General features: G+C 39.9%; 1 pseudogene; it reads right to left on the bottom strand.

Moving 5' to 3' along the window:
* Positions 1–1,054: 1,054 nt before the first annotated feature.
* On the bottom strand, positions 1,055–1,162 carry LOC141418401 (U6atac minor spliceosomal RNA; annotated as a pseudogene).
* Positions 1,163–12,730: the final 11,568 nt, after the last annotated feature.

The raw sequence follows: 12,730 nt of genomic DNA, 5'->3' as shown, positions 1-12,730 counted from the left end.
TGGAGTTTTCAGCACCCAGCTTCCTATTGTTTGGGGGACATGATTTTTTTCACTTCTGTGATGAGTCAGGGGTTATTATACACAGTGCTTAAAACTTCTGACCTTGGGACCATGGGGAGCAGAAGAGACAACAACCCAAATACGGCTGATGAGGAATTTCGTCAGAGGTTTTCAATGTGAACTGAAAAAGAACTTCATCCATCTCAGAGGGTGAGAAAGGCAAGATAGCACTGGCTGTTTTTAGTTTTAAGAGAAAAGCTGATCAGAAAGAAGGAAACTGATGGAGAATCTACTAGGTTCTCAGTGCCCCCTAGTTGCTCCTGTGGTTTATTTCCTTGTGATCTTTTAAATTTATATTTTTGGCAGTGATGGGGATCATGCTAAGAACCTCAAGCACAAGGGCTCTGCCACTGAGCTACACAGCTCCTCCCTCCCCACCCCCTTGTGGTTTGTTTCTAAGAGCTATCTTTTCCCTTTCCTGCCTAAACTTCTTGGAAGTCAATGTGTCCTGATAAACTCATCACTGATGTGTTAATACTGTTTGTCTTAGAAAGTAGTATGAGTGCTTTACTTCCTTTCTCACTGATGTATTAATACTGCTTATCTTAGAAAGTATTGTGAGTGCTTTACTCTCCCCCCACCTCTTTTTTGGGGCTTCATACTTGCTAAGCAGGCAGTCTACTGCCTTAGCCACACCTCCAGCCCTCATCCTTTCTATATTATAGACATAAACTACATTTAAAATTTTGTTAATTTCTAATGCTGCTATGTTTTAATGGGAGAAAAAAAATAAGGCTAATCCAGGTATGGTGGCATAGGCCTGTAATCCTATCACACACTCAGGAGCCTGAGAAGGATTGAGATGGGCTACATAGTTACATCCTGTCTCCAAAAAATGAGAAAGGTAAGTTTAGTTAACTGAATTTATTGGTTAAGATTAGTTACTTTTGTAATACAAATTAATAACATTAAGAACATTTTTCATTTCTAAAATATTACCTCCGATTTCTCCTTTACATGATGGTTAATTTTACCTGTCAACTTTTTAAATTTTTAATGATGGTCAGATGCCATGAGGTAGATGGCAATGTGTGATGTCAGCCCAAGGTTCCCTCCATCCTTGTCAAGAGGAGTGCTAACATTCTTTCCTTTCATACCTTAAATGTCAACCTGACTGGATTGAGAAGCTCCTAGGAGACTAGTAAAGCACACCTCTGGGGGTGACTGTCATGGTGTTTACAGAGACAATTACGTCATGAGGACTCTGAACTACTGAGTGAATTAACTGCTTAATTGGATTCATATACAACTTTTTTTGCTATTCCTGGGGAGTGAGGAAGGTGGGAGGTGAGGCCTTGTTGGAGGAAGTAGGTCCCTGGGGGCGTGTCCTTGAAGAGAATATCTTGCCCTGGCTGGTTCCTGTATTCCTTTTTCTCTGCTACTGGCTGCATGATGTGAACAGCTCTGATCTACAACACCCTCCCCACCATGATGGACTGACACCTCTGAAACCATGAGGTGGAATAAATCTTCACTTAGGTCATTTTTGTCAGATATTTTCTCACAGAAAATATAAAAAGTATCTTAAATTTTTTTTTAATTTAAAAGACTTTAACCAAAACATTACTCCCCATCTGTATACATATTAACTTGATCACCATTTTAGAAAGATTATGATTTAACATTTTTATGCTTATGACTTTATGGTAATACATAATAAATAATGTGACTTCAATAAATTTCCTATCAAAAGCAAAGCATTACAGCTCAGATAAATATTTTTTAATTCAAAGACACTATTACATTAAACATTGACCTAGATGTGATTTCACTCTCACCATACATCTTCCAGATCAATTTGTGTAAATAAATAGGTTCTCTGGTCAACTTGACATTCTCTTTATTTCTTACATCTGTTCTAGAGACTTGACTTAGGCAACTTAAATAAAGGTACTGTTTTTAGGAGCTTCCTTAAACTAGCATTTCTCTACATATAACTAGCAGAAAGATAAAAATATAAAGCACTAGAAAACAAACAAATCTCTCCTCATTTCTGCACTGGAATGAGGATGATTAAACTTAGAAGCCTTCAAGAAAAAAAACCACTAAAAAAAGCGATCAATCTTTCCTCGTCTGAGAGATTGTCAACTCTACACAAACTGGGATGAGTTGTGAGCATAAGGTGAACCAAGGGCTGGTTTTTTACTTGATACACAGCAAAAATGCGTTCATCTAGATGCACATTTGTCCCAGTCTGGAATGATTTCTGTAATGAAAAATAAACCCCATGTCCACCTAAAGAAGACATTTAAAAAATACAGAATTTTGTAAGTGTCAGACTTACCAAATTTACTGTGAATTATTGTTTCAAAAAATATTCTCAGAAGTCATACAAAATATTCTAAGAAGTATTAAATTGTGACTACATCCTTACCTAAAAGTCTGGAGAAATTAATGAACTCACCATGACAAAGGTATTTGATCTCCCTGGTGTATGTTTCCTAATCAATAAAATAGGTCTACTATCTACCATGACATACAATGACAGTGATGCAACAATCTAAGCAGCATCACAGGAAGGATGTCAGTACGTAGCAGATGGCAAAGGCACACATGACGGGCTATGGTATCCACTAAGTGTTCTACCAATGCTGCATGATAATGAGTGGTGGCTGTCTCTCTTTCTCCCACATGTAGAGAAACTAAACAATATACCAAAGCTTGCAAATCAATGATGAAAACTAGTAATACAAATGACTAAGTAGAAGTAAGTTCATAAGTAAGAAGAAAGTTAATGAGTAAGATGGTACCTCTTAGTTATTTTCTATCCATCAACCCCACCTTGCTCTGGTATATTACCCAGTTAAATATACATTCAACTGGAATATTAGCTTCATGGAAAATAATGAAGTTTTGAGGTAAAGTTTCAAGTATTCCAGTGGATGGAAAGGGGTAAAAGAGGCAGAGAGAACAGGAATGAAAAGGGCACTGACTAAAAGAGGATGAGAAAGCCCTAGGGGAAGCACAATTCATGAGGGAGAAGAGAGCACTGCTGATGTGTCATAGTGACACACCTCAGCTTTAACCTCCACTCTGACCAACATGGACCTGTCACGTGTCCTGGCAGTGCCCTTGCTGGGTCACTGTCCTCAGAACCAGCTGGGCTTCTGATGCCCCAGGAGCACCTGCACTTATGCAGCCACCTACTTCCCAGGGCTGCAGAGGATCAGTGCTGTGGGGACAGGGCCTGGGCACTGAACTTCCTGTGTCCTGTTACACAATCTCTGCCTGACGAAACCAACTCTCTTCCTTTCTTTCCTTCTTCCTTCCTTTTCTTTCCTTCCTTTTCTCTCCTGCCTTCCTTCCTTATTTCCTTTTCTCTCCTTCCTTCCTTCCTTCCTTCCCTCCCCTTTCTTTCTTCTTTGCTAGTACTAGGGTTTGAATTAGGGTCTCGCACTTGATAAGAAGGTAATCTACCACTTGAGCTATATCACCAGTCCCTTTCTGTTTTAGATGGGACTGTTACACTATTTTGTCCCAGCTGGCTTTGACAGCAATCCTAACTATGCCTTATGCATAGGATCACAGGTGTGCACCCTCCTGGCTTATTTGTTCCCCAGCTAACATTTCCCAGCTAGCCTAAAACCTCGATCTTCCTGATCTCTGCTTCCGCCTTTGACTATAGGCATGCACAACCATGCCCTGGCCCTGCCCAACTAAACTTTCTCCTGTACCTATCTGTTCCCTTTCTTGTAAAATCCAGGTTTAGCAAGAACCCTACTGAGTCAATTTAATAAGAAGCCTCCACCCTCAATATCTGATCACCCTCTATGACTACTCAGGTTCATCATTCTCCACCATCCCCCAGCTGATGTCTAATTACCCTGACTGTCTTCATAAGAATCCTGTTAGCAAGAATCCCCTTTACTCTTTTTTTCTCTGTTAATTTGAGACAGTGTCTCAATAAGTGGCCCAGGCTGGTCTTGAACTCATGATTCTCCTGCCTCAGCAGCCAACAGACCCAGGTAATCTTGATGGTGCCTCTTAGTAATTTTCTACCCATCAACCCCACCCTGTTCCTTCTAAAATTCCCAATTGCCCATGATGCATTCAGAGTTGAATGCAATCTCTCCTACTGTGCTTCAACAAGTGTCACTGAATGAAAAAAGAAAAGGCCCATAAGATCCTTGAATCAGTACATGGTCAGTCACTAAGAAGGGGGCAAGTACTAGGGAAAATGAAAGAAGCAGAGCTCCATGCACCCATTAAAAATACTTAATGAGTGTCTATTAGGTTTGTTTTGTTTTCTCATTTGTTTCTTTTGGCAGTACTGGTATTTGAACTCAGCCCTTGCACTCTACCACTTGAGCCACACCCCCAGCCATAAGTGTCTATTATGTACTAATAACTATTTAGGTACTGGAAAAAAGTAGTGAATGAAAAAGATAAAAGCCATATGGTTATGCCAGATTACATTCTATATAAGAAGTAAATAATAAATAAGAAAAATACCTGATCAGTAATATGTGCTTTAGAAAAAACCTAGGATGGAAGAGCCAGCAGTGTCAGGGTGTTGTAGGGAGGGGAAGGATGAAGTGGGGCATGTTAAATGGAAATCAAGACAAGAAACCTGAGAGGAAGACAGTTGTGACAAAAAATACAAAACAACAACAACAACAAAAACCCTGGAGAGGGAAGACCTCATATTTGTAACTCCTGTGCACTTATATGCAGAAATGGAAATACGTATCTTGAGTTCAAGAAACTAGAATGTGGGTTCAAAAGCCTTTCCTATGAGGGAAGAGAAGGTTGCCCACAGCATGAAGAAGAGACTGTAGACACCAGACAGGCAGATCACAGGAGTTCAGAAAAACACAGAAATTGACAAGACCCAGAGCAACCCTCATCAGAGCCTGTCATAAAAAGCATTACTATCAAGAGCTTTTATATAAAATGTTACGAGGTTACTTGAAATCTGTAAGCTTGGACATTAAATTCTAGACACTGGAGAAATAAGCCTATTCACTGATCCCAGAGTTCTCTCTCTTTTGGGGGAGGTGAGGTAGAGACACAGGGCAGTTAGGGAAACATATGAATAATAAATATGAAAAACCAAGCACATAATGGCCCATGGCTGTGATCCCAGCGCTTAGGAGGCTGAGGCAGGACTGGGAGTTCAAGGCCAGCCTGGCCTACATAGGGAGACCCTGTCTCAAAACAAAAGAATCAAATGAAAAACCCTAGAAACAAAGCTATTCACAAAGAGCTATAGGACCGCAAAAGGAAAGGTGTGCCAGAGAGGTAGCATTTGATCTCAAAGACAAGGCTATGGAAGTGCAATCCAGACCCTGAAAATAGGTACACGAATATGAGAAGACTTATCCAAAGAATAAGAAGTGTGGGCTGGGCGGCAACTCAGTGGTAGAGTGATTGCCAACATCCAACCATGACTAAGACTAGCTTCAAACCCCAGCAGTGGAAAAAAACCAAACCAAACAAAACAAAAAACCTGAGAACTATAATAGTGCTGAAATACTGTAGGGACCAGGAAAGAACCAAACCAAAACAAAGAAAAAAAAATGCATGTGTGCACTTACTTTTGAAAACAATTTTTTTCAATTGGCAACAAATTATAAATGGATATACTTATAGGGAACAAAGTGATATGATGTAGTATACAATGTAGAATGACTGAATGGAGCCAATACACATCCATCACCTCAAATGCTCATTTATTCCTGCTGTGTAACTGACACTGTACCCTTGACCAATATTTCCCCACTCCTCCCTCCACCAGTCTCTCTATCCTCAATCACCATTCTGTTCTCTGCTTCTATGTGTTCACTTTTGAAACTTCTACTTATAAGTGAGAAAATGCAGTATATGGTGGCTTTTTGTGTAGCAACACAATATATAATTCTTCTTTTGGAAAACTATCATTTGAGTGGCTGCAGACATCCCTGCACACATAGTGAGCATCTCTCATGCACAGGGAACTTGTAAAATCAGTTACTTGTAACTTTCTTTGACTATAAACCCCTCAAGGTTCAAAGAAGGTCCCTGTCCTCAAAATGTTCAACTGTCATAGAGACAGAAGCAATGTTTAGGGAATCACAGGGTAAAAGTTTGGGCTTTTGACGTTTTCACTATGCTGCTTTCTGGTTCTGTTTTCTTACCTGTTTAAGGAGAGCCAACACAAAAGGGGAAAAGCCGCAAAGAGAAGGGGACCATGAGCCCAGGCTGCTGGTTACTGAGGACTGAAGAGCAGTAAGTTGCAAGAGAGTCGATGAGGGCATTCACTAGAGCATCCGGGAAGTTGCTCAGACTGGCATTCATGGACCTGTCCACAGCTAATGGAGGTGAGGTTGGGACAAAACAGACACAAGGCAGCTTAGCAACTCCACTGGTAAGAATAGGAGAAATAATTTTTAAAACTGTGTTAAGTCTCTTTCCAATTTACTCCACACACAATGAGCAAAAACACACAGCACATAAAAACATGCTCTAGAGAATCCAACGAACCTCTGTTCAAATGCCATTCTGCCATTTCCTAGCTGTGTGACAATTTGGAAAGTGACTTAACCTTCCTGTCCTCAGTTTCCTTATTTTAAAAATAGGAAAACTACATTCTATGGTGGACTAACATTTTATCTACCATGTTATTTTGTATGTCACTGAGAAAAAAAAATTTTTTTGCAGTGCTGGGCAAAGGTAGTGCCTACACCTTGAGCCCTACCTTTGTCATGGGTTTGTCGAGATAGGGTCTCACAGGCTTTATGCCCCAGCTGGTTTTGAACCACGATTCTCTGGCTCTCTAAGAGCCTCCTGAGTAGCTAGGATACAGGCATGAGCCACTGGCACCTGGCTCACTGAGAAATTTTTTTTAAAACACCCTGGAATTCAATTCAAAATTTTACTTCCACACAGGTTTTTTTATTTATTTTATAGTTAAGGACCTAACAGAGCTACTGAGGCAGATTTTTACCTGTTATCCCACTCTGTTTATATATATTTCTGCATAGTCAAAAAATTCAATACTAAAAACACAATAACTGTTTTGAAGACTTGTCAACCAGCAACCTACTCAATTCATGTGGTATGAAATGAAAGGATGTCATTTACTGCTGTGACCTAAATTTGCTCATAGAGGGAAGAATGAGGACTATTGCTACTGGTCCACGGCAACCCTAAGGCTTCATCAGTTGAAGACATGTTCTGATCCTAATGATGACAGAATATAAAAATGTGCGTATTTTGTGCTCAGCCAAATATGGTAAAAGGATCCATACCTACAAAGCTATACTGAAGTTTTTAAAATCTATAAATACTGCCTGAAAGTTATTCCTTTGATGTTAATAATGTTGACAATAAGGATTGTACAGTCATCAAATATATTACTTTTTTATTTTTTTGGTACTGGAAATTGAACCCAGAACCTCACTTGAGCTACACCCACAACCCCCCTCCCCACCTTCTTTGTTTGTTTTTAAAATAGGGTCTTTCCTGGGCTGGCCTTGAACTTGACATCTTCCTTCCTCTACCTCCCAAGTGGCTTAGATTCCAGGTGTTCCACCATGTCTGACTCAAACATATTATTTGAAAAAAATTAAAAGTGTGACCCTCAAATTTCTTAGGCCACGATCTTCAAATTACTTTTCTTTTGCTGCTGCTCCTTCTTCTGTTTCATGATTGAACTCAGCATTCTAGGAAAGCATTCTACCACTTAATCCTTTTTACTGAATTCTGGAGACAGTCTTGGTATGTAACCCAGGCTCCTCAAAGAACTCGTTATCCTCCAGTCTTGGTCTCCTGAGTGCTGAGATTACAGATGTGCACCACCACACACAGCTACAACTTTCAAGTTTTTTAAAAACATATACAACTAAAGTGCCAGGTTCTGGTGGCTCACACCCATAATCTTAGCAACTTGGGAGGCTGAGATCAGGACAATCAAGGGAGGACAGCCCAGGTGAATATTTCACAAGATCCCATCTCCAAACTAACCAGGGCAAAATGGACTAGAGGTGTGGCTCAAGCGGTAGAGCTCCTGCCTTGCAAGCATGAAATCCAGTCCTGCCAAAAAAAAAAAAAAAAGACTAACCAGGCTCCATGAAAGAAACTCAGAAAACAGGTACCTAGTTCTGTTAAAGGCAGATTAGAGTTTAAAGCAAACAGACTTTGTGAAAGTCTTCCCTGAGGCAGAAAGGGGGTAAGAATCAAACTGATGTTAAACTTTATATTTGAAAACAGCACAAGAGGATCAAGACAGCAACTAGATCTGAGATGGAAGTAAATAGGTAAAGACCCCAATAAGTTTTCTCCTAGCACACAAGATTTGGGAAGGCTGTGAACATGTGTGTGGTAGTAAACCGGTTTTTAATTTCAAATTCCATGATTGCAAATCTAACGATCTTTATAGTGCCCTGCCACCTCTTACTACACAAGCTGCTGTGCTCATAAAGCACTGGTATAAACAATCATACTAAGTACCGATATTAACCGTTGATAATATATGGTTATTTAAGTCCAAAGCAGAAGAATACAGAGAGACAGAAATCAGTTTGGGGGGAATAAGGCCAGTGAAGGAAAGAGGCAGGAGTGGCACTAATTGCTTATGGGCATCAGATTCACTTGGGGTGACTAAAATGTTTTAAAATCAGATTGCGATGATGGCTGCAAAACTCTGTAGATAGACTAAAAACAACCAATGGTACAATTAAAATGGTGCAGTCCTATAGTACATAATTCTATCTCAATAAAACTGTTTAAATAAGCAAAAAGGATTATCTGTGGCAGATCTTTTTGTTAACATAGCTGTAAGTACCCAAATTGAAACCTATAAAGATAATCACTTATAAGAAAACAAAGTAAGTGGATTTGCCTAATGGTTTTACTTGGAAAATATTTACAAGTGATATCCACTCTTATCCATACTGGCCAATAACCCTAAAATTGCTTGAACATCAGCTCCCAGAGACTTCATTCAGAGTCGAAACCACTGGCAAACACAAAGTATGGACAGTATTCTTCTTTTACCTTTGGGGAAAACAAATGTAGCTGTAAGGACAGCTACATTAAAAAAAGATTATGCTAAAGTCAGGTCTTTTCACTATAGAACCAAGTAGTGTCATACAGGAAGCAGAGATGCGATCAACACTCTAGTGTTGTTGACAACAATAAAGTTTTTTTATTATTACTACTTTTTACTATAAAACTTTTTATTCAAGCTATTACTAAATAGGTAACAAGCATTATATTTAAAAGATGATAATATGCTAGCATTTTCTTTCTTCTCTGTCTTGGTCCCTCCCTTCCTCTCACTCTCCCTTGCCCCTCCTTCTTTCCTTTTTTTCTTTTATGAGACAGGGACTCACTATGTAGTAGGCAGGCTGGTCCAGCCACCTGAATGTTGGAATTACAGATATCTGCCACACCTGCCAAAATGCTAGTGTGCTTTACAGCCTGATTTAAAGTTCAGAAAATTTTTATTTTATTGATTTATTTTATTTGCAGTACTGGAATTTGAACTCAGGGCCTCACACTCACTATGCAGGAACTCTACCAGTTGAACAATGCCCCTAGCTCTAATATTACCCTTTTTAAAAACAGAAGAAAAAAATTAAAAGCAATTCATTAATATTTACAATGCCTTTTCTTTGGTAATTACCTACAACAACAACTATCAATACATCAAAGAAATAAAACGAACCTTTGGAATCATCAAATATCTATCCATCTCTCTCTCTCTCTTCTCTTTCTCTCTCTCTCTCTTTCTCTCTCTCTCTCTTTCTCTGGTGGGAAATGAACTTAAGACCTTATGCATTTAACATGGGATGTGAATAAACTGGGCAAGCAGGAAAGTACTCAGGAATAAAAAGGAGCAAACCACTAATGGTGCAGCATGGGGATGCATCTCAAATACAACTATGCTAAGTAAAGGAAGCCAGACTCAAAAGTCCCAATATCCAAAATCTGAAATGCTCCAAACCCTGAAACCTTTGGACCACCAATATGATGCCACAAGTGGAAAAGCCTACACCTTACACAGGAGGGTAAGGTAGCTGTCAAAATGAAGGCACACTAAAAATATTGTATAAAATGACCTTTTGGCTATGTCTGTAAGGTATACATGAAACATAAGTGGACTTTACATTAAAACCTGATATCATCCAAGATATCTCATGATATATATGCAAATATTCAATTATTTGAAAAAAGTCCAAAGTTGAAAACTCTTCTAGTGCTCAGCTTTGTTTTTTGTCAAATAAACATGATGTCTAGCAGAGCCCTGATAGCTCCCACCTGTAATCCTAGATACACAGGAGGCTGAGAGCAGGAAGATTAAGGTTCAAAGCCAGCCCTGGGCAAATGGTTCAAGAAACCCTATCTAAAAAATATCCAAAACAGAAAAGGACTTGTGGAATAGCTCAAGCAGTAGAGTGCCTGCCTAGCAAGTGTGAAGTTCTGAGTTCAAACCCCAGTACTGCCAATAAAAAAAAAAAGATGTCTATAGACAGAAATTCATTGGTTTTCGTGTGTGTGTGTGTGTGTGTGTGTGTGTATGTGTTTGTGTGTATGGTACTGGGGACTTAACCCAGTACTTGAAGGGCTCTACCTCATGAGCTCTGCTCCTACCTTTTTGTTTTCATTTCATTTTTGAGATAGGGTCTCTCTAACTTGGCTGGAATTACAAGCAGGCATGTGCCACCACCGCCAGCTCAAAAATCAATTTTACTTTAAAATATAGTGTGCAATATGCATTATATTCACATAAAAACTTTCATTTTATTTTAATTTTTATTTTATTCATATGTGCATACAATGTTTGGGTCATTTTTCCCCCCTTCCTCCTGCCCCTTCCCTTACCCCCAACTCCCTCCCTTACCCTCCTTACCCCTCACTACCAGGCAGAAACTATTCTGCCCTTATCTCTAATTTTGTTGAAGAGAGAGTATAAGCAATAATAGGAAGGACCAAGGGTTTTGCTAGTTGAGATAAGGATAGCTACACAGGGAGTTGACTCGCATTGATATCTTGTACATGTGTGTTACCTTCTAAATTAATTCTTCTCAAACTAACCTTTTCTCTAGTTCCTGGTCACCTTATCTGCTTTAGTTTCTCTGCATTGAGGGCAACAAATGCTATCTAGTTTTTCAGGTGTCTTACCTATCCTCATACCTTCCTTGTGTGCTCTCACTTTATCATGTGATCAAAGTCCAATCCCCTTGTTGTGTTTGCACTTGATCTAATGTCCCCATAAGAGGGAGAACATATGATTTTTGGTCTTTTGGGCCAGGCTAACCTCACTTGAATGATGTTCTCCAGTTCCATCCATTTACCTGCGAATAATAACATTCCATTCTTCTTCATGGCTGCATGAAATTCCATTCTGTATAAATACCACATTTTCTTAATCCATTCGTCAGTGGTGGGGTATCTTGGCTGTTTCCATAACTTGGCTATTGTGAATAGTGCTACAATAAACATGGGTGTGCAGATGCCTCTGGAGTAACCTGTGTCACAGTTTTTTGGGTATATCCCCAAGAGTGGTATTGCTGGATCATATGGTAGATCAATGTTTAGATGTTTAAGAAGCCTCCAATTTTTTTTTCAGAATGGTTGTACTAGTTTACATTCCCACCAACAGTGTAAGAGGGTTCCACTAAACATTCAGTGTCAGTGTTAGATGAAGAAGAGTAGACAAAAGACAAGTATTTTCTGGGTCCCAAAAACACTGTACAGCGGTTTCTCTGTGGTTTGTTTTTTGTTGGTGGTGGTGGTTGGTTTTTGCTTTGCTTTTTTGCCAAGCTGGGGATCAAACTCAGGGCCTTGCACATGCTAGGCAAGCACTTCACCACTGAGCCACACCTCCAGCCCTTAGCAGTGTTGACAAAATTAATATTATTAATATAGTATCCTTCATACACTGAATGGTTACTATGAGCCTGGCCCTGAGCTACACATTTTCCATGCACTAACTCTTGTAATTCTCTCATCTACCCTAGGAGATAGGCACTGATTTTAAAGGTGAGGAAACTGATGCACAAAGAAGTAGAGTTATTTGCCCAAAGCCCACACACAGCAACAGAGGAAAGGGGTTAAAACCGTCTGGCTGGAGAGCCCTACTTCCTAACCACTGTGTGCACTGCTTCTCTCCCACTGACAGTGCAAAAAAACTCCTGTGGCTTCCTGAGGAGTCTTCTCTTTGTTCTTGGAGTAAGAAACCTCTCCTATTGGGTCCCTTGCCATCCTAGGCCCACTCATCGTCTCATCTGGATGGAGGTCCTCCCCAGTCCCCAAACATAAAGATGGAAATGGCAGGTCAAAGTCATTTCTCACAAGAGTGGTAGAGGCAAAGCACATGATCCAAAAGTGCAGTGGAGAAAAAACTAAACACTCAGGGCTGCAAAACCTGGGGGAGGCATCAAGAGGATGCTCAGGAGGGAGGAGAAAAAGAAAAGCATTCTTGCCAGAGACAGGGAGAGATGTGGGAGTGAAGGTGGCAGGGCCAGAGCAGAATTTTCCCAGGTGTGCATGTTTGTCCAGTGATGAAAAGACACCTGGCATCTTACATGTCAAATTAGTTATGACACCACAGATTGAGATTAGTGAACAAAAGTGAACTAGACATACGGGGTGTGGGGAGTATTCCCTACAGAATTCACACCCAGGAGGGTGGACCAACTCTTTCTACATAAACACATGGGCACCAAATCCTGGTGAAGGTTGT

Source organism: Castor canadensis, chromosome 16 (assembly GCF_047511655.1).
Source record: "Castor canadensis chromosome 16, mCasCan1.hap1v2, whole genome shotgun sequence".
Lineage (NCBI taxonomy): Eukaryota > Metazoa > Chordata > Mammalia > Rodentia > Castoridae > Castor > Castor canadensis.
This window is presented reverse-complemented; position numbering and strand designations above follow the sequence as displayed.